Source organism: Eschrichtius robustus, chromosome 1 (genome assembly GCF_028021215.1).
Source record: "Eschrichtius robustus isolate mEscRob2 chromosome 1, mEscRob2.pri, whole genome shotgun sequence".
NCBI lineage: Eukaryota > Metazoa > Chordata > Mammalia > Artiodactyla > Eschrichtiidae > Eschrichtius > Eschrichtius robustus.
Window position 1 is genome coordinate 53,019,009 of NC_090824.1, and position 23,548 is coordinate 53,042,556.

A 23,548-nucleotide genomic window follows, 5' to 3' on the forward strand; every position below is an offset into this window, starting at 1 on the left:
ACACTGCTATCACCACACACAGCATCAGCAGCCTTTCTATCAGCCAACCTGTCAGAATCTAACCTTTGCTTCCCTGGTGTCTCAGGTTCTATTAAGTTGTTTATGTCCAAATTTGACTTTGTGGCAGAAGCTGTCTGAGTTGTGGACTCAGAATTATGCTAATTTGCTTGATTTTTTCCATCAACTCCTCCTTCCTAGCCACTCCATAAGGTATATATAAATCCTCAATTATTCTGTGTATTTTTTTATTTGACCCTAATTTTTTATTCCTATTCTTTATGATTTATGGAATACTCAGCACAATTCTCCCATTGTGAATCTGAGGACACAATGATCAACCCTACGGAAGGAGGACAAAAGACAACCCTTCTCCCTCACTCCTATATGGCATTGCTAACTAGTACCATCTTAAAAAGCTATCTTCACTACGATAGTAGTGAGAATATGTCCTAAAAATCTGAAATGTACTCTTTCTTGAAGAGAGTTAGTAAATATCATTTAGGACCCCAGTTCTTACTGAGAGCGACCTCTTTAGATGGTCCTGCTGCGTATTCCTCCCTGTCCTTCTGTTTTCATGATTATGTTCAGAGGAAGGGAGAGGAAAGAGAAAACCAGTGTTTAGAGTAAGTGATGCCAAAGACAGGAGAATGGGAGTGTTCAAATGAATGAGCTTATTGATTGGAGGTACTGGGATACTCAACTTGCATCCTTTGAATGCTTATATCCCTTTGATGCCAATTTATGCTATAATTCCTATTTTAGAACTTTGAATAGTCTATTTTTCCTTTCAAAATTAGTTTTGGGCAAATATAATTTGTCTTTATTTGTGGTTATCATAACCTCTTCACTTTTGTATTTTTAACTCTTGATAATTATCTTCTTATTGGCTATAATGTCGTGTTGACGATATTTTGCTTTTCTCCGAAGGGCTATGAAATGTATTCTTGAATAGACTTTTCCAGAGAGCTGATTGGAATGTTATGAAATGGTTTATTGAACAGATTCAGTCAGATTTCTACTTTTAAAGTGGAGACCTTCATCTTAGGCTTCTTCTCTTATCCATCTCCATCTCCATGACTTACCCTCAGCTCCCACATAACATCAGAATTAAAACTTTCTAGTTTCTCTCTACTCTGGTCTCTACTTTGTTCTTTTTCAATGATGGATTCTACTCTCTATGACTTTTTAATAATATATAAAATAATATTATGTTAATGATATTAATTTCAGCACTATTATTTATATTTCCTATCACCATCACATACTATAATCTCCACCCTAAATAACTGTAGTATACTTCTACAGTAAATTATTACACACACGCACACACACACACACCCCCCCCCAGAGTATTCTAAATCAGCATCCTTTCCATACATATTTCCCTTACCTTATAAGACATAATAATTTATCAGTAAAGAAGTCCTTTTTTGAGGCCCTAATGGTATATACTATATTTTGACTTCATTTAATCCAGGTTAAAATGCCTAACATGTAGTAGGAACTTAGTAAATGTCACTCGCATTCATTTGCCTTGATTATCAAAGCAGTATTCTAATATTTTTGTGAATCTTATGCATATTTAGGAGGTTAATTAAACAAAAATTTTTATATACACTAGTGTTGCTCCTTAAAGTGATTTTCTGTTTTCAACTCATCAAGGTAAGTTTCTTCTCAATTTATCAATATGGTGAGTATCATGTTGCTTCTTCTGTGCGCTGGAACACTCAGAACATAGGCCTTATGCCCATCTGCATAGAAGAGAGAATCTCTTAAACTGCTCCATCGTTCCTGAGAAGGAATAGGACTTGTGGATATTATGAATAAGTGGTGGATAATGACATTGTTTTCCTTGGACATTTTAACATCAAGTTCTCTTAGCAGGGCAGATCACAAAAATATTTTGTGACATTGTCTCAGTATTAATGAGGAGAGTGACTCATCGCATGGACTAACATATTAGCAATGAGAAATTCAGCCCTGTTTGCTCGGCCAGCTTTTTATCCAGAATTCACCTTGATCATATTAGTACTTTAATCATTCACTTGAGAAAACTGTCATTTTGAGAATGATAGTTCAGATAATGTTTGTGTGAATAAATTTCTTAAAATAAGTTGAGGTAAATGCAGATTCTATGTCAGTTATCTTAGTGTTTTACTATCATGAATTACTAAAAGATAGATGACAGACTAGATAGATAGATAAGTAGATAGGTAGGTAGATAGATAGGTAGATACATAGGTAGGTAGATAGGTTGGTAGATGGCAGACAGACTGGGACAAAGTTGTAAGCATCACTGTAATAGCTTGAAATCAAACCAAGGCCACTTTGGGTAAATGTGAGAAGTTGCATTTAAGAGTCATAAAGTTCTTCCCCCAGAATGGTCCTGAAAATCAATATGCATTCTTAACCAAGGTTTCGAAGTAATTTCTGATAGAAAATCAGACACTCTTGACAGGCTATGCTAAGAAGTGTAGAACAAGTTAGTTCTACTGACTTCAATAATTAAGTCAGTCCTAGGCAATCAAATATAGCTCACTGCCGATGCTTAGGGACAAACAATGTGCCAGTGTATTGGTAAGAAAACTAAGCATGCTAAACAGCTAGTTGTGCCTTTTGGGTAGATGATTTCTGTTAAACCTTTAATTTTCTTAAGAAGTTTCTCTTTTGGATATTTCCTCAATAGCCTGTTTCCTCAATAGTATCCCACAAAGTTAAACCTGAATTTAATCAGCCTGTAGATGAGAATCAGAAAGAAAAATCTCACATCAGTATTTTCAGGGAAGGTGGTTGGGATATTCTGGGATCAGTATTGGCAGATGCTCAGGTTGTCAGCCTTCAATATTGTTCTTCCATTTTATGTGGTCATTAGTGTTGAGCAAAGCACCCCAGGGTTTTATAATTAAAGGGAGTAGCTTACCTTAGAAAGAATCCCTGAAGAGGTTTTGTTGGTACAAATAATAAAGGCACAGATGTGGAGGTAGCTGATAAAACTTCTGTACAAAGGGCTTCTGTATCCATTTGTGCATAATTGAGTTCTGTATATGACGCTGTTCTTGAATGGAAAACAGTTGATATCTCTGTGCTATCTGTTATCTTGTGTCTGTGCCAAGTGCTAGCACCATACGGTAAAAACAGTGGTTTGTGAGCACTGCAGTGTTCTAACACTCACTTGGAACCTGATATTCCAGGAAGGGTTCCTCTGGCTGTCAAAGCTAACAAAATACAGTGATGCTTTTAAGTAGACAAAGGTAGTACTCAGTGTTACCTTTTGGTGAATCACATTTATGGAGCAATCAGTAAAACCCAAGAAAGCTTAATTCTTTTTTTTTCCTGGAAAAATGTCTCAGTTGCAGATAGCTAATGGTGATTTGATAAGGTGGAGGACACCAGTGTTGATGCTGTAGGATAAATTGATGAGATCTGTGATTCTTCTGTCAAATGTCTCCCTTTTCACTTGAATACCTGATTATTGAAATAATGCAGGATTTATGAAGGTGTTCCTTGACTCTGTTATTTCATGATCAATGTATGATACCACCCCGGATCCAGTGCTGGCCAACTCTTTGTTAGCTCCAGGGTAAAACATTCAAGTAAAGGTTTGCTTAGTTGTAGGAGAGATGCCATATTTCACTGCTTGACACTGAGAGTGGATTTTCCCACTGTGGTCTGATTTTCTTTATAAGTGCATAGTATCTTGTTGCCAGAGCATGCTATTTTGAGTAGCAGTACATCAGGGAGGGGATGAGTGTGCCTTCAAGAAAACTGACCTTTCTCTAAAACATTATCTGTCCTAACCATACTATAAATCACCAGCATTACAAAGAACTGAAACATTAGTAGGAACTTTAATAGGATAAAGCAAGGTACTGACTTATCGATTTAGCATCCCTTGGCATCTAAATACTTACATGTATAATTACATATAAATGCATACTCCTCTAGGGTCAGTTCAATCTTTGTCAATGTTTTTTCTAGGAGAAACACTTGTTTTCAAGAAACTGTACTGGCTTTCTCAAACAAGTCAAATAAATTAGTAGAAAATAATGTTAATAAATTATTGCCTGCCATTGTATTATCTTACATTTTTTATTACCTCTTTTTTTCAGTTTTCAAATAAAAATTTATTCTTTATTAAAACAGCTAAATTTGAATAATACAACTGAATTAACAGGAAAAATTAAACTTTTATTGAACTACTATTATACGTATGGACCTGAGGTAGATGCTCACTGCAATTTATTTATTATTTTTTAAATTTAAAAATTTTTTTATTGGAGTATAGTTGATTTACAATGCTGTGTTAGTTTCAGATGCACAGCAAAGTTAATCTGTTATACATATACATATATCCACTCCTTTTTAGATTCTTTTCTCATATAGGCCGTTACAGAGCATTGAGTAGAGTTCCCTGTGCTATACTGTAGGTTCTTATTAGTTATCTATTTTATATATAGTAGTGTGTATATGTCAATCCCAATCTTCCAATTTATCCCTTCCTGCTTACCTGTGGGTAACCATAAGTTTATTTTCTACTTCTGTAACCCTATTTCTGTTTTGTAGATAAGTTAATTTGTACCCTATTTTTTAGATTCCACATATAGGTGATACCATATGGTATTTGTCTTTCTCTGTTTCCCTGCAATTTAAAGATAAACTAATAATAGCCTTTTTGGGTTAATATTGAATGATAACTATTACTAAACAAGGAAGAGAATGTGGTAAATACTAATTTTGCACAGTAACAATGGTCATCATTTGTTGAACATTTATTATGTCAACAATATCGAAGGTCAGAAAATATCTAAATATTGGCTCTAATGCTTCCAACCAGTGATCTCTGTAGTTTTTTATTGAGTGTTTCTATCTATAAAATGTTTCTGAGTATGCATCTCCCATATGTGCTCATCTGTAGAGTATGTATATGCTTTTATTTTTTATTACTTCTTTTTAACCACTTTCACATCTGTTTCATTCAGTCTTCATGAGAACTCATCGACAAAGATGGGTCTATACTTAAAATTCACAAAATAAAGACTAGAAAATTGAATCTGATCAAAAGTATGTGGCTGGGTCCCAGTCACCTAGACCATCAGCTTCAGTAACAGGAACAGACTTCTGGTTCCTTGTCTATAGCTCTTTGTACTTTATTCTTTCCTTATTTCTTTGTAATAATCTTCAGAAGGCCCCAAAGGAGAAAATGAATGAAAAAAGAAAGAAAATACACTACTGAATATTGAAGAACAATTCCTATTTAAAATAAAATTGGGGAGGGAAATTCAGCAAATGCCTACTTAGAGATTTCAGTACTAACTATAATTTAGAACGACTGTTACTAAGTTTATTGCTAAAGTTTTCCTGGTGACTTGGGTATTAGAGATGAAAGAGCAAAATAGAAACTTCAGTTGTATATACATGTCGTATTTCTGTTAACAGAAAATTAGAACATGAAAATAACTTCTACTTCTTTTGCATGTTGGCAATTGCAACCATTTCTCTATTGCAGTATTTTGATATGGTTGCCAGAGCAGATACAGTTCAATAGTTAAGGAGAAACCGTCGTGTCGTAAATCAGCTGTGTAAGATTTTAACTGGTGAATGGATGGACTGTGTAAATATTCTTGACAAATGTGATGGAGATCACTGGATACAAGTATCCACTGGAAATCATTGTCCTGATTTGGACATAATGGCACTGATTTGCTGATTATAGATGTGTGAGCAGGAATCATTTATTTTCTATGAGGGAATTTTATGATTTTATTGATTATATTTTGCATATTTGTATAATAAATAAACTTTTACTAAACATTCTTAAAGAATAGAATACATGTGGAAAAGGGAGGAAAATTAGTAGAAGGTATATCTCATGTTGCATCTACAAACCTTCATTGAGGCCTTTCCTTGTAGGATAATCCAGAACCCAGGCCAAAGTTATTTTTGGAAGATTATAGTTAGATAAAGGTGAGCAAAGGATCTTGAGGATACCATATAAAATTATTTATAAAAATTCGTTAAAAATAGAAAATACTTATACGTTAAAAATGGAAATAGGATCATTAACTTCCATAGAGACTACAATTCCTGATTAATTTCCCTACTACAGTTTGACGACTCAGAAATGCATGTCAGGTACTCTTTTGAAATACCAGGAAAATTAAGTAGTGGGTATAGTTTGTTGTTTTGGTAAGATAAATAAAGAAACAAGGCTCAGGATGTAAATGCTAGTAGCTATGTCTGGAAGTTTAGAAGTCAAGGATCTAAGTTAAGATGTTCATTAGAACCATGCAAAATATTTTTGTGTATCCTTATTAGAATAATATATCTATATTGTTACTATTATGCTTATAGTCATATTTATACTAATATTAGTGATTTGTTAATTCTACATTAATAATAAATTAATATTCAAACTAATTTCATTGAGCACCCAGTAGGTATTATGAGGTCGTATTTTGTTGGATGAAGAAGAGAATTAGTCAAAACTCTCTTCTCTGTTTTTTTTCAACTTCTATTGAAATATAATTGATTTCTCACAGTGCTTGACAAACTGATTTGCATTTGGTAGTATTATGAAGTATATGTAACTTATATTTTTTATTTCTTATCTACTAGTTCAGACTCAGAGTTTCTTAAAGGTAGAAAAAATGTCTTACGTGGTGCTTCACATGATTCCTCATCTCAGTATATTTATTTACTGACTTAAATGTGTACAATTTTCCAAGGAAAAATAATAAAGATACTTTAAAATCAGGGATGGTCAGAACTTTTCAAAATTTTAAACATAGACATTTTTATGAAGTCGAATACTAACCCAACTGTGTTTATGTTTCAGTCAATGCATCTATATAGGGAAAGTCTAGGAAAGGGCCTATTTTGCAAACTCAGTATTTAATAGAAATGTACAGTTTCCAAAATACATCCTATAATGTTTGAATGGAGATACAAATATCATCTTGCATCTCTGAATCACTCTTCAGGAAAGATTTAGCACTTTTTAGTAGGGCTTCTGTAATATTTTCCCAATGTTGCAAATGTAGCAACTATGATTTGGCAGAGGCAATGAAAGCATTTCTTCCTCTGTTACCAACAATGACTCCCAGAAGCTGCAATTTCAGATTTATAGTTACATGATATACAAGAATTTACAGCAGATTAATAAGTGCTTTGCTTCTTCTGTCATTACCACTAAGTGAAACATAGTGAAACGGTAGGTGGGGTTTTTTTTCATAGTTGTTGTCTGTTTTGGGGTATATCCTGAAAGCTCCACTATACGGCCCTATAATTAATGTAAATAGCATAACACATGGCTATCTAAATCACTACCTATATCCCTCATTTCTACACAAACGTATTTAATGTACTTCTTGACTACTAGCATGTATGCTAAATGTTTTTGTTAAATTATGATAGATGGAGAAGCCATTTTTGATACCTAAATTAGCATAATATATTAATTGAAATATTTTCTCCATATGAGTGGTTCATAACAGTCTTTTTCATCAGACTGTTTATCTTTGTTATAAGTCAAACAAGTAAAATAAAACAATGTGATCACTATATTTGATGATACAATTTTGCAGCCACTGGTATTATAATCATTTCAGTTTTGTTTTCTTGCTTTGTTTTTTTTTTGTTGTTTTTGTTGAAAATATCTTATGTATAAACAAATAGTACATGAAGAGTCTTTAACCTTTAAAGAAAATAAGGTAACTAAAGCATCCACTAAATACAAAAAAAAATACTTTGAAGGAAATCATAAGCCAGGAGCAAAAACTAAAAAACCATACAACTTCTACTTTGTAATATTTTTGGTGATGGAGTTCATTTTTTATAGCTCCTTGCTGCCAAGACTAAAGCAACACATCATCCACTGTGATTGACATAAGATTAGACTTCACAATTTCATAACAAGATTTTCAAGGATAATACTTTTGCTGAGTTCCCCTCTTCTGAAAATTTCTACACCTACTAAGTTTACTATTGTGTCAATGATCCATAGTATCTAGATATACGATTTGTAAAAGATGAATGAATTAATATTTCATTTGTCAAAGTAGGAATCTATTTTCTTAAATATATTCCTTTGACTTAGAGCAAACATGTAAAATGGCTATATATAACAGGCTTCTATATGTAAAATGCAACATTTAAAATATATTTTTGGCAGATCTACATGGTTTCATGTGTTACCTAATTGGGGCTATTATCGAATAACCATTTCATATTTGGATGTAGAAATATGGGCTGAGATCAAATAAATGGATTTTCTAATTATGAGTTTTTACTTTGAACATAGAAAATGAGCAGTCTCTCTGTTTTTTATTATTAATATTTGTCTATCCGTGTGAAAGGAAGAAAGTATTAAAAATTTAACTCATTCTCATTTCCACCACTTTCATTTAACGTTTTCAAAGATACTTTACATTATCGTTCGAGAAAAAAATGAGGGTCTTGGACTCTAAGCTGACTACTAAAAGTAAGCCATAAAAAGGATTTCTGAGGATGGAATTTGAAAATTGACATTTTTTTTCTAATATAAAAGTTCTAGAATTAATTTTTGCTCTTTTTGAGCTTGATGATAAACATGGCATGTGGTCATGTTAATCCTAATATTCTACCTTATTAAATATAATTTATATAACACAGAATTGAGAATTTGGTCCCCTTGTCCTTAGTAGCATAATTTGGATTGAATTTCTCTCATCTTCTATCCTAAATTCCAAGGGAATGATGAAGTTTGAAAGATATAAAGCAATAGTTTGTGCATATTCTAAGACCTAAATTTATTAAAATTACAATCAATCTCGAACTAGCTACACATTAGCTTCAGTAATGACACATATAATCTTAAAGAGCAGATGAGTAAGAAAAGTATATTTCCTTCCTAACTGTGAAGTTATTTGCCAGCATCTGCCATTGTAGAGACTTTTGGGGACCAACCTTGCTTATATTGTCAAAGAATTATTTGTAAATTTGTTTACATGTATTGCAGATTATATACATAAAGCAAACTTCTGCCTGGCCCTCTAACCAAATGTTAAGCTGCTTTTCTTACTCTCTGATTCAAATTATAAAGACACACCAAATGCAACCATTGGTTCCAGAGGAGCCAACTAAGTGACTGTTCTGTATTTGTGGGTGAAAAAAAACTTTGATGTAATCTTTGTTCAGTTTCCACAGTGGTGGTACATTGGTATTCTTAATCGACCCTATTCTCTTTTTTCCATGCTCAAGGAAAATATTAGTCTCTCTTTACTGTGCCACATACCTTTCCTTCCTTAAAAATGCAGGATGTCTACTCTACTGAAACCTTAATTTTCCTGTTACCTTTATCTTTGCCAAAATACATTTTCATAAAACTTGTTCTCTTACTCTGCCTTTTGCTTACTTCACATTCCTATTTCCAATGTCTCATCTTTTTTTCTAAACATCTCCAATAGGAATTGCATTTGCTAGAGGAATCCCTGAGTCACACCTATAAATTCATGTTTCTTATTCCTATATCTTATTTGCATATTGGAACCACAATATTCAACAATCCTTTTTTAACTTATTCAAAATTGAATTTTCTATGTCAAAACTACTTTTTTATAGACCTCTCAATTCCTCTTTAATTCCATCAGAAACTAAATTTTCTTGGGAATGCTTTTTCATGAAACAATTAACTTATCACTTCCTAAACTTAAAACTTAATATAAAATGTAAAATTTCTTGTCCCAAATTTTCAAGAATTGGTTCTATGATCATTGGTAAGCTACTGCATCTTCTAAATGCAGATTCTTCTGTGTTATAGATTCATCTTTCATTATATAAAAGGCTGAACTAGATGATTACCACAGTTTGTTAAGTCCTAAACCTGTTCTAAGGTGATAGGTTAATGAGTCAATTCTATTTATTTTCAGTTTTATTTTAAATTGAACTAATTTTTAAACTGGAATTTTATAGCACGTATCAATTTCCAAAACTCAAGGACAGTTACACGACATCATAGTCTATGGACCAAATTCAAAATTTACTGTAAAATCTAGTATGTTATTTTTCATTTACTGTGTGTTGTAAAATCAAACATGAGCACAAATAGAGGCTATTGAAATTTCATTTTCTGCGAAGGTTATTCTGCTTAATTGAACTTCTTGGTTGACTTAGAGTTAAGTAAAAGGCCAGTTTTATTGAAATGATCCTTACTGCTTATGATTCTGAAATATTCCTTGCATTGATGAATACAAAGATAGAAAAGGTTGAGGTTTTGAAGATTTAGTTTCTTCTGGTTCTTCTGCTTCTTCACTAAGGACTCCATCTCAGATATTGTTTGACTTTGTTGCTAACAAGTCAGTTTTCCAGCTTTCATCTAAGCCTTTATTTTAGCTTTGATACCAGCTTGTTGAGTTGTATGGACACACAAGTAAGCTCTAAGAGGCTTTAAAGGGACTGGATTTTTTTAGCTGATTTCATCAATAAAAATATGTTGCATAACTGCTCTTACCAACCTCCTAAATTTCCCACTCATATCATCAGCTGACTTTAATAATGTGCTGTGATGTAATTAGTTTACATTTTGGTACAAACTCCTTATCTTGTCACAGGCATGTAACAGTTTTTGAACCAGACCTGGACCTTAGACTATACATTAAATTGTGCAACACTAGATAATTGACCTTAAAATATTTTCTGAATAATAATATTGTGAATATATTTTCTTTCTTTTCGTGTTGCCCTTTTTTCTCATAAAACAAAGGGAGGATCTAGTTAGTTGAAGATTTCTATAATGTCCATGTTAAATGTGCACTTCCCCCAAATTAACAAAGAACTAAAGCATAAAAAGTTATCCAGAAAGAATAGGTATTATATTACTTATATTAAAAATTCCTTTTACATTGAAATTATTACCAAATCTATGTTGCCAGGAGTTCCTTGGCATTATTTTAAATATATTTTTAATTGATATATAAATGACATATAACATTTTATTAGTTTCAGGTGTACAGCATAATGATTAGATATTTGTAGATATTGTGAGATGATCACCATAATAAGTCTAGTTAACATCCATCACCACACACAGTTACAATTTTTTAATAAAAAAGTAAGACTATTTCAAAGTAATCATCTACCATTTCAAATGTAGGCACATATGTAAATAATTTTGAAGTAGAAATAGCTATTTTAGATACTCAGTCCTATGTTTCATTGCCTAATATTAGAAAAAAGCACAAAGACTCTTTCTTTGGATACACTATTATAGTCTAGTTAGGCTTTTGCCCACTTTTAAAGAGTGATATTACAGTAGAATTTTCTTTTTTGTATTTGCCTTTTTGACTAAAAGAGCTATATGTTTAAAAAATCAGGAAAACAATCTAATATAGTGTTCTCTTCTGACTCAACATTTTTTTCTTGTGTGTTCAAGAAAGAACACACAAGCAAGAGAATTTTATTAACTAAAACTTGAGGTAGTGTTGGAGACAGGGAAGCAGTTGCACTGATTCTCCTGAGCAAAGCAATGGAAAGGGTAAAGAATGCTGCTTCCCAGGGAAGCCATACATAATGAAAATGTTATGTGTTGGGGACATTTGGTCACAATAAGAAGAATGTAGAGAATAGAGTAGCAGAAGCTAATGTGTACAATATTGATGGAAGAAAGAAAAAGAAGTTTTTATAGTTTGAGGAAATTTAGAAGAGAAACAAGGTTTTGACAAGATGAGCTGCTTAAGATGCAACTCCTCAGTTTTTTTTGTTGTTTAGTTTGTTTCTGTAAGTCATTACTTAGTAAAGATTTAGCGAATTCTTTAGACAGATGACTGAATGTGAAATTTAGCGAATTCTTTAGACAGATGACTGAATGTGAAATCATGACGCTACTGACCCTATGGGTGATTTAATTATGTATGAATTGTATTCATTTATACTGTTTCACCCTCATTAGATTTTTAAACAAAAGATCAAGTCTGAAACTCTGCAAATTCATGAACAGATATAAATTTTTGTCATTTACGAATCTTTAGGAGAAAGCTTCAGAGATTTGCTGTGATGAATGCTCAAAACAGAAGGTGTTCCAGTCAAATCAGTGATTATAATCATAACTCTTGATCACTAGTGTAACAAGTTTAATATTTTACAATTTTATCATACTACTCCACTAAAATATCTCTTACACATACCCATGTGCATGTATGTAAACTAAATAACTACAAGAGACTGTTTTTTTTTTTTTTGGAATGTCTCATTTTTTTGTTAGTAAGACATATTGCTCATACATTTAAAAAAATTGTATAACTATTAGCAACCATTTTTCCCAAGCATATAGCATATAACAACTTAATTGCACCACCTTGCACAAAGTTGACCATTATAACCATTTAAACAACAAGAAAAATATAAATAAGACAATGAGGAGGGAACAGGAACAAAAGACAGGAAATATATTTTTTCAGCTTTATTTGGGTATCATTGACAAATAAAATTATGATATTTAAGGTGTAACATGATGATTTGATATATGTATACATTGTGAAAAGATTCTCCCCATCGAGAATTAACACATCCATCACTTCAGATATTTGCCTTCTTTGTGTGTGTGTGTGTATGTGTGTGTGTGAAAACATTTAAGTTGTTCTTTCTTAGGAAATTTCAATTATACAGTACAGCATCATCTACTATAGCCACGATGTTATATATTAGTTCCTCAGACCTTATTCATCTTATAGCTGAAAGTTTGTACCCTTTTACCAACTTCTCCTTATTTCCTCTATCCCCCAGGCCCTGGCAACCACTTTTCTGCTCTGTTTTTATGAGTTTGACCTTTTAAATTATAGATGCAGGTATAGATATAGGTATACTCCATCTATAAGTGATTCCATGCAATATTTGTCTTTCTCTTTCTGACTTATTTCCCTTAGCATAATGCCCTCAAGATCCACCCATGTTCTTGAAAATGGGAGGATTTCCTTTTTTTCTCATGGCTGAATAATACAGCTCATATGTTTTGAATATTAGCCTATTATCAGATATGTGGTTTGTGAATATTTTCTCCCATTCCACGGATTGCCTTTTCAGTTTGTTGGTGGTATTTTCTGTTTGTTTGGTTTTTTTTTTTAATTGTTTTTTTGCTGTGCAGAAGCTTTTTAGTTTGATGTAATTCCACTTGTTTATTTTTGCTTTTGGTTTCTTTGCTTTTGTGTCAAATCCAAAAATAGCACTGCCAAAACCAGTGTCAAGGAGCTTACCCCCTAAGTTTTCTTCTAAGAGTTTTATGGTTTCAGATCTTATGTTTAAGTCTTTAATCCATTTTGAGTTGATTTTTCTTCTATCAAGTAAACTTGTGGGACACAAAATCAATATATAAAAATAGTTGTGTTTCTATACACTAACGATGAGCTATCAGAATAAAAAAGAAATTAAGAAAACAATCCAATTTACAATAGCATTAAAAAGAATAAAATACTTGGGAATAAATTTATCCAAGGAGTTGAAAGATCTATATACTGAAAACTATGAGACATTGATGAAAGAAATCAAAGAAGACACAAATAAACAGAAAGATATTTCTTGCTCATGGATCTGAAGAACAAATATTGTTAAAATATCTGTATTGCCCAAAACAATCTACAGATTTAATGAAATCCTGATCAAAATTTCAGTGGCATTTTTTACAGAAATAGGTAAAACAATCCTAAAATTTTATGGAACCAAAAAGACTCCAAATAGCCAAAGCAATCTTGAGAAAGAAGAACAAAGCTGGGGTCATTATGCTTCCTGATTTCAAACTATATTACAAAGCTATAGTAATCGAAAGGATATGGTATTGACATAAAAACAGACACATAGTGTTACCAAACCAAACTGGACTACTCACTGGCCTACTCACTCGACTAACACATGTGTCAAAGCCAATCTACTGACACTGGGTTGTGGTGAAGGAAAGTACAGTGTTTACTGCAGAGCACCAAGCAAGAGCGTGGGTAGCCAGGGCTCAAGAGACCCGAACTCCCCAATAGCTTTTACGGAAGGGTTTTTAAAGACGTGTGAGAGAGAAAGTTGCTGGGTGCCTGATAAGCTCATGTACAATTCTCTATTCGTTGATGGTGAGGTAACAGGGTGGTATTTTAGGAATCTCAGTTACCAGTTATCTGGCTCCAACCAGTCTGCAGTCTACTTGCTGGTGGTCAGCATGCAGTTAACTTCTTTTACCTGGTGGAGGTTTTAGTATCTTCAAAACAGCTCAAATATACAGCTCAGGATATTATCTACAGCCCCTGAGGAGGAACTAAAGGTCTTTGACTTTGTTTTATGGATAAACTGTTATTATTTTGTTTTGGTTGACTGCTTTCCTTTGTTTCTGTATTTTCTTTTAAAAACCAATTTTTTCTGATTTAAAATATAACTTCTCTGATTGAATTTGCTCTTTGGAACTTGGTGAAGGCCTAGGAGGGTAAAGTTTTTCTACAAACAAGAGGCAGGGGACTCAGTTTCAGTAGTCCAGTGGAACAGAATAGAGAGTCCAGAAATAAACCCAAGCTAATATGGTCAACTAATCTTTGATAAGGGCACCAAGAATATACAATGGAGAAAGGATAGTCTTTTCAATAATGGTGTTGGGAAAACTGGACAGCCACATGCAAAACAATGAAACTGGGACCTTATACCATACACAAAAATAAACTCAAAATGGAAATATATTTCTGTACTGGTTTAGGATACCTTTATCATCATAGTGAGTAATATTGTTTCTAGATCTATTTATACATATATCAAGAATCTAGTTGAGTGAGTTAGAAGCAAAACATTTTAAGTTCCATTTAGATTCTCTCTAATTAAAACAATTTTATTCATATTAATAGCCTAGAAAAATTCAAATAATTAAATCAATTGTTTTATTATAAACGCCTTGAATTATTTAGAGTTGTTTTATTCTTCACTTTCTTTTAGACCTAGGAACAGTATAACTAAGTAATAAATAGTATCTAATAATCATACAAAGCAAAGCTTCTATAAACAGATTAAGAGTACTGAGAATACTATCATTTTTGTTATGAGGAAGAAATTGCAATTGTTCTGTACATTATCCATCATGTGCCTAACTTGAACAATACAAATGTACCAATATTTTCAGTCACATAGCAATAATTCTACACTGTAACTCCAAAATTCTGTCCTGTTGAGAATAGTATCAGAGATATAAAGTAACAATTATTAACAATCTCAAAATGTTTGTGGAGAGAGGTGAATACTAATTTTGTAAAGTGTATCACCAGATCTTTGGGGTTGCTTTCCTGCTAATTATTTACAAATGCTATAGACTATTTTATTTTTAAACTACATTTCCCAATATTGCCAGTTTCCAAGTTAGGCTAACATTATGTTAGGGACTAATTTACAATTTGCTTTTGGTGCTACTTCCTCAATCTGTTGTGTTGGAAAGAACATGGACTTTGAAGTCATGTTGTTTTAGGTCTGAAGTCTGTCACCTGGGCTGTGTGGGATGCTTGAGAATGTAACTTCTCAGATTTAGTTTCTTTATGTGTAAAATGGAGATACACACTTTACAAGGTTGTTGTAAGAATTGAATGAGGTAATAAGTATGTGAAATGTGCTAGCACAGTCATACAGAGTATATTAATCCTAAAAATGTTAGCTATTTCAATCCCCGTCTCTTCTAGATACATTAGCCAGACCCTACAAACTTCTCAGTATCTTTTTCCAAGTCCATCCTTTTTCGTATCTTTCCCTATTGAATAAATTAGGTTTATTTCAAGACTTGATTAGCAATTATATTGTTCTTTCTGACACCAAATAAGTGGTGTGTCTTCTAACACCAGTTCTCTGATTCTCTGACATCATCTGGATGTCCAAAATTCAATTCACTTCTGACACTAACTGCCTGGCGTTAGTGCAGATCCTACAAGTTAAAGGGCTCAGTGCCACGAGACCGCCTCCACTTCAGACACCAGTCACAATTCCCAGTTGCCATCCATACTTCTAACAAACCAACTATAAATTCGGGGGTTCCCATGACTTGGTAGTTCCTCCCCTACCAACTTTGGTAATTTGCTAAAATGACTCATAGAACTTAGGAAAACACTTTCCCTTGAGTTTACCAGTTTATTATAAAGGATACAACTCAGAAACAGGGAAATAAAAGAGATGCATAGGGCAAGGTATGGGGTGGAGGAGGGATGCCGTGTCAAGATTTCATACCTTCCTCAAGTGCACCACCCTCCCAGCACTTCAGTGTGTTCACCAACCTGGAAGCTCCCCAAACCCCGTCACTGAGGTGTTTTTATGGAGGTTTCATTACATAGGCAAAATTAATTAAATCACTGGCATTGGCGTTTGAACTCAGTTTTCAACCTCCAGCCTCTCTCTCCTCCCTGAAACTCAGGGGGTGGGACTAAAAGTTCCAGTCTTCCAACCATGGCTTGGTCTTTCTGGAGACCAGCCCATATCCTGAAGCTATCTAGGGGCCAGCAAAGATTCACCTTATTAGCATAAATTCAGGTATGGTTGAAAAGGGCTTGTTATAAATAATAAAAGGTGCTTCTGTCACTCAGGAAATTCCAAGAGTTTTAGGAGATCTGTTCCAGGAATGAAAAACCAGATCATATATATATAACATATAATTTATATATATATATATATATATATATATATATATATGTATTTCCTATCATACTACAGCAATTAATTAATTATTGCCTTCTAAGAATTCATATATTGTTTGTATTAAGTTGTGCATACTCACATCTGTTAAGATGTTATCTTTACACTGATACTGTAAATTATATGTTAATAGGAGCCTTTTTATTCATTTTTGTTTAATCTCTTAATATATCATCGTGTACCCAACATTATCTAAGAATTTTCTAAGCATTTATGTGCTTGATTGATACTAATAAAATAGGGATATTTTGAACCTATATCTGTATGGTAACAAAATGCTTCAAGATATCACATGGTCAAATCTAAATGGCTAACATCTTGAAGATAAATTAGCCTAGGTTCAAATATGTTTAGTGTCCCTCGATGGCCATAAACAGGTTACTCTCGCTCATCTCTTTGAAATTCAGTTTCCTTACCACTGAGATAGATATAAGACCATGAAAAGATTTGAGAGAAAGACGCACACACACAGAAACAGAGGAATAGAGGTTGTCGTACACTAAAGGTAATAATTTCACTATTTTTATTGGACAAAGGAAGGATTTAATTTGCTGACTTAACACTCCAACTCCTCGATTTTCTCATCTCAGTACTAGACTTTTTTATTTTTAAGGGCACAATTTTCCTAGATCTCCTTAAACAAAAAAACAGCAAAGAGCAGACAGGTGTTATATTAGGCAGGCATTTGACTTGAGAAGAAATGACCCTATTGTGTGCATGTTTATCAGTCCCCTCTAAGGGTTCAGTAATTAAGATCATTCTTACCCTGAAGTTCTCCAAGCAGGTGAGCATTCTCGTCTTTTAAACTGTAACTAATTTTTCATCTATAGTCTCACACTCCCTTAAAGACTTTAAAATGGGTTTTATTAATATTCTTTAAGATAGCTTTGGAAGGTTTTTACTTATTCAAATGTATTTTTTTTAAATCAAAGGCATTGATTTGCTCACAGTCCTGGTTCTCATTAGAATCTGGCTATTGTTTTTGAGAAATAGAGGCAAATTTTTATTCATACACAATGTTAAAAGAACTCATGAACTTGTCTCTGATCCCCTTATTGAGAAACAAACATTAATCACATTTCCCTATAGTCTGGTGTTTTCATTCATTACTCTTTCCAGATAAGTTAGACATTTGTATGTGAATTTAAACATTAGAACCATTCCCCATTTCTAACACTTGGAACCAGTAGGTGCAAGAACAGAAAATGCTAAAATCTTAATTAATTTTGTGCACTTTTTACTTAATTCCTATCAAAATCCTTAATAACTTTAAAAGATTACATGTTTGCCTCCAGATAGCTAATCTACAGGCACTCATCATGTATATTAATACATGGATAATACAGAAATTCATTTACATGAAGCACATTGCTATATAAACTGCAATTTGAATCTGGTTTGAAATCGTTAGCAACATTTTTCTTTAACATAGCAATTTTGTTGCAATACTTTTATGCTCTCCACAAAACATGTTTCCCATTTTGACTTATGAAAGTTTGTGAATTCTAAATGCTGGTGTGAATAGGCCAACATCTACTTCAATTGATAACTTTAATAGGGCAAAATTTTCAAAATCCTCTGTGGAAGAGAGCGAAATCATGAAACACTGGTAATATTTGTAATTGGAAAGAATGAAGCATAGGTTGTTGTTAAGAGTGTACATTCTGAATCAGATTACCTTGTTTGAATCCTTATTCTGCTACTTTTTAGCTGTTTGGCTTTCCTTAACTGCTTTGTGCCTCAGCGTCTTCTATAAAATGACTTATTATTATAAAAAGATAAACTGTGTGAAGATTTTAACACAATACCTAGCACTTAGTAAATATTCAGTACCAACAAATATAATTATTATTTTTATTACCATCATCCTTCAGTATATTTGTAGGGAGATATTTTGACAAACTTTTCAACCAGAGATTTTTAACGTAAGTGAGTCCATTCAGTATAATGTAATGATGTATTTTTAGAATCATTTTATTTAATTGAACGAAACTCTGGCACCTATTTATTTCTCCTAAGCAGTCCTACTTTTAAGCATTTCATATCTAAGTGGACTTTTTTCTCACGATATTTTATTTAATTTAGTTTCTTAAGATTATTTCATAGTAGAATGTACTGAATAACTCTTACACCATGAAAAACTGGTTCTGTCAGAATAGTGAACTTTAACTTTTTTGACACCTGAAGCTTTCTTTCATCATATTCAAAGACTTCATACTACACCATTTAATCATAACTGCACAGGTTATCCTCACTGGATATTCCAAAGAATGAGATGCTGAGCTCATTAATAGCCAGTGAGCTTAAAGTAAACCGTATTATCACAGAAGTTTTCCATAGGTAGACCTGATTAACTATAATGAATATTCTCAGTTTTACATTCGCTAGCTTTTTTGAGGTTAAGGAACCACCTTGGAATCCAAGTAGTTTGGGCAGTATTTTAAATTGCAGTAACGATTACCTTCATTTAGGGATGCTTTCCAATTCAGACTCTATTGAATGTATGAAAACACACTGTGCTTGAAAAGTTTTAACCCAGCACTGTCAGATGTCTTTACAGGGCTAAATCTTCTAGGTTTGGATGAATGACACAGTCATATATAATGAGGGTCTAAAAAATCCATTACTTGAAATAGCCTAATAGGTGAGATACATTCAAAGAATTCTCATAGAAAATCATTCATAGAAAAAGTAAATATGTATTTTAAGATATATCCCTGTTAGGTATAATTAATTACATTTATATTCTTTGCCATTTAAAAAGAAATTAACAAGAAGGGAGATAAGCAGTTGCAAATACTTTGTTTTGCTAGACAAATGCAAATATAATTTGAAAGTAATTGTATATTCTCTTAATTTATTTTCATTTGACTCTAGTATCATTCATCTCTACTCCACTTTAGCATTTTGTTTCAATGGCCATATCTCTGATCTTGTAATCACTCTAAATTTCTCTATCACTGAAATATTAAATTGCGACAAAATTCAATTTATTGACTACAAGGTTTTTGCTTCCTGACTCCGTTGTTTTCAGTGTATTTGCTTTTCAAGTTTTCCAGTTGTCCTAGTAATCCAACCCATTGATTATCTTCCCCCATTAGTTTCCTTCTGAGCTAATTCCTTTCCAGAGCCAGTTTGGATCCCATGGTCTGTTGCTTACACTGTGTCTCCTCAACTGCCGTGTCTCCTCAACTGCCCTGTCCCCTTGTCCTTATGCCTCACTCTGCTGAGTCTTCACACAAAATATCAAACTGCTGGATTTTCAAGGCTAAAAGGCATCTGTGTAAGTTATTTGTTACTGTGTTAAAAACTGCTGTATTACCTAGGAGCTCAAAAAATATCACATCTTACTAAATCTAGTTATCTAATCTCTAGTGAGTCAATAACTTGAGGAGGCTATTCTTTTGCTTCATATGGATTGTGGTATTATCTGGATCACTTGGTGGTACTTTGTGGGTGGCTGGTCTGGCCTGGAAGGTCCAAGATAGCTTCACATGCCTGAAACCTTGGTAGGGATGGCTGGAAGCCTGGGCTTAATTCTGCCCTCTCCTTTATGTAATCGCAGGGCCCCTTCACCTCATCTCTTTAGCAAAGTAGTTGGACTTATTACATGGGTCAGGACTCTCAGAGTGAGTATTTCAAAAGATAGGAAGTGAAATTCCTTGTCTTCTGTGGCCTGGGCCCAGAAATCAGCACAGCATCATTTCTGCTATATGCTATTGGTCAAAGTAATCACAGAGCCCATCTATATTTAACAAAGTGAACATAGAATCCAGGTCTTGATGCGGAGAATATTGAAGATACTATGGACATCTTTACTCTTTTACATCATTCATTCATTTCAGCATTCATTTATTCAATCAATAATGATTTGTCACTAACTATAATACTAGGTACTTGATGGATACAGAGGGTGATGCAATGACTAGGAAGTTGTAAGTTTCTTTATAATGGAGCTTACACAGGAGACAAATACAATGGTAACTAACGTTATATTATTAACAGTAGGAGGGATACTTCACTTACTGGTAGTCAAGGGTGGGCTTTCTGAAGGTAAAATCTAAAAGATGAGAATCACAGAGCCGTGGATAAAGTAAAGGAAAGACAAAACAGAAACAGGGGTCCATTGTCCAGGAAGGGTTTATCATGCAGAAGCAGGAAGAAAATCTATGTTTCTGAAACATAATGTTCAAGATGAGAATAGTTGGGTATACGACCAGAGCCAGAACTTTCAGGACCTTGTAGGCCTGGTTAAGAAGCAGGGGTGAGTCAATAAAGTGTTCTAAACAGGAGAATAAAAGAGCTGATTCTCTGGTAAAAGAACATCTGGCCAGTTTCAGAAGGTTGAGAGAAGGTCAAAAGAGGAAGCACGTTGGCCTGCTAGAAGGCTATCACAGGACATTTGTAGTAGTCCATGTGAGAGGTAATAGTGGTGATAGTGGAGACTGAGAGAAATGTATAAACTCGCAATATATTTTGAAGGTAGAATCAATAGAAATAACCATCTTTTCTAATCACAGACAATATTGTTGAACAAATAGTTCTCATTACTGATCTCTACTATTTAACCATCCTTTCATATGCCAAAAATCTGTAACCCAGGTTATAAATACTTCACAGAAAATGCTTTCACTATAATCATTAATAATATTAAACTTGTCAAAAACAGTAGATATTTTAAGTATTAACTTCTGCCTTGCTAACATTTGGCACATTGTATTACTTCCTGTTCTTTGAAGCATACAACTCCTTTAATTTTTGTAACACAACTTTCTGGATCCACATATCTCTCTGCTAATTTATGTTTATTTTCCTTTAGGAGCTTTTATTTTCCTCCAACCCCGTAAGTGATTATATTCAAGAGTAAATTCAAATTTGACATTTTATATGGCTTTGTTTATACTTTCTTTGAGATATCTCAACAGAACTGTAGCCTGCAGTCAGCCTTCCGTTCTGAGCTTTAGATCCATATTTCTGCTTGGCAATCAGAGACATGCATTTCTGGGCATAAAATAGATAAAATATTCCACAAAACCCTTTCAAAATGCAAACAACTGAAAATGCTGGAAAATATTCTTAAAATATTATGAAAGCATTAAAGTGTTTATTTAAAAATTCCAGGCCAAATTTATACAAAAATAGTACAGTGAGCCTACTTTTGCCCTTGGGGGCATTTGCTGACATGGGCAAATTTGAGCTTCAGTTTTTGATGGCATCTCTGGGCAAGGGATGCAGAACTCCAAACCCAGGGTGTTCCCTGGGAAAGTGTCTACCAATAGAAGTTGGAACTCAAAGGACTGTACCCACAGGGTAAGAGTAGAGCAGAAGTAAACCCAGTCTACACATTCCTACTCTCAAGGGAGTGCAAAGAGCCTTGCCTTTGACGTGACAAGGGTGGAGGTGACGTAGGAACCATTCTTGAAGTTATAATCACAAACCAGCTCTTATATGGATTTTTAACTCAAATTCATGTCACCCAGATGATTAAAATAAAACTTCAAGCAATGAACTTGGATTAATGTGATCCTAGACATTGATGCCAAGAGTTGCCTATGGACACAAATCTCTAGAGGAGGAAGCCATCATCTGAGGCATGAAGTATCCTCATAAATATTTTTTAAAGGACAATGAGTAGCACAGAGTTAAAATTAACCAAGAATACACAGGAACAAGGTACCCTGAGAGAAAACCAACAGAAAAGCCCTCTCAACACTATAATTGGAAATATCAGACGGTATAAAACAATTACTTTGTTTAAAGACAAGTGTCTTTAACCTTTGCAGGTTAAAGACACTTTGCAGGTAATGGGAAAGTATTAAAACAGTGGTATTAAAGGTAAACCAAAGAACTACACAGAGCATTTATAAATGAAAACTACATTATTGTAAATAACACAATGCAGATTAAGCAGAGCTAAAGAAAGAATTAATGAACTGAATTAGCTCAGAGAATTTATTCATGCAAAAACCTCAAGAAATGGAAAAGTTGGGAGAGAGGTTAAAAGACATGGAAAACAGAATAAAAAGGATTCTCAATTGAGAATAGAAAGAGAACAATACAGGTTTATTTGAAGAGCTAATGATGAGAATTTTCCAAAAATTTCCTAAATGACGGACACCAAACTTAAATCAAGAGATTTAAGAAGCCCAGCAAATTCCAAACTATAAGTAAAAAGAAATCTATACCTAGAAACATTATATTGAAGCTGTAGAACATCAAAGCAAAAAGATTTTGAAAGTAGCTGGAGGAAAAAAAGATGTTCACTTCAAAGTATGAGACTTTGAGCTTACTTTTCTATGGCAATAATGGCCATCTGAAGACAATGGAAGTATATCCTGTTGTGCTGAAAGAAAATAACTGCTAACCTATAATCCTATGTACAAGGAAAATATCTTTGAAGAATGAGATTAAAAGCCCAGAGATAAACCCATGCACATATGGTCACCTTGTCTTTGATGAAGGAGGCAAGAATATACAGTGGAGAAAATACAGCCTCTTCAATAAGTGGTGCTGGGAAAACTGCACAGCTACATGTAAAAGAATGAAATTAGAACACTCCCTAACACCATACACAAAAATAAACTCAAAATGGATTAAAGACCTAAATGTAAGGCCAGACACTATAAAACTCTTAGAGGAAAACATAGGCAGAACACTCTATGACATAAATCACAGCAAGAGCCTTTTTGACCCACCTCCTAGAGAAATGGAAATAAAAACAAAAATAAACAAATGGTACCTAATGAAACTTAAAAGCTTTTGCACAGCAAAGGAAACCATAAACAAGACGAAAAGACAACCCTCAGAATGGGAGAAAATATTTGCAAATGAAGCAACTGACAAAGATTTAATCTCCAAAATTTACAAGCAGCTCATGCAGCTCAATATCAAA

At 33.5% G+C, this 23,548-nt stretch overlaps 1 protein-coding gene across 1 annotated transcript in view; it reads left to right on the forward strand.

Moving 5' to 3' along the window:
• Nucleotides 1–23,548, forward strand: part of MDGA2 (MAM domain containing glycosylphosphatidylinositol anchor 2) — an 814,342-nt gene that overhangs the window by 673,805 nt on the left and 116,989 nt on the right. The window lies entirely within an intron of this gene.